The sequence below is a fragment of the Onychomys torridus genome, chromosome 21, assembly GCF_903995425.1.
Source record: "Onychomys torridus chromosome 21, mOncTor1.1, whole genome shotgun sequence".
Classification (NCBI taxonomy): Eukaryota; Metazoa; Chordata; class Mammalia; order Rodentia; family Cricetidae; genus Onychomys; species Onychomys torridus.
In genome coordinates this window covers 35745931-35746273 of record NC_050463.1, presented here as the reverse complement: position 1 = coordinate 35746273, position 343 = coordinate 35745931, and positions in this window count along the sequence as shown.

Sequence of the window (343 nt, the reverse complement as noted above, 5' to 3'; positions counted from 1 at the left end):
TCTTCCTGGCCATAGTGTTGTGGGAAGTTCTTTAATGACACACAAGCCGCTGCCCCTGGTGATAAAGGAGGGAAGGGGGCTTCCTAGCAGCTAAGAGAGCCTAAGAAATAGCTACACAAGCAAATCGTTAATGCTGGACCTTGTTCCGTATCCTTTCTGCCTTACTTTGTTTTGAGACGGGGGCTCGGAGCCCAGGCTGACCTAGAGCTCCTTCCGCCTCCTGACTGCAGGGATATACAGGTGCGTACCACCCAAGCCTAGTTTTCCTTTTTAAATAAAATGATCACAAATCCTCTAAGCAACTTTGCAAATTAGCTGTTGTTATCCTACTAAACCCACCAGC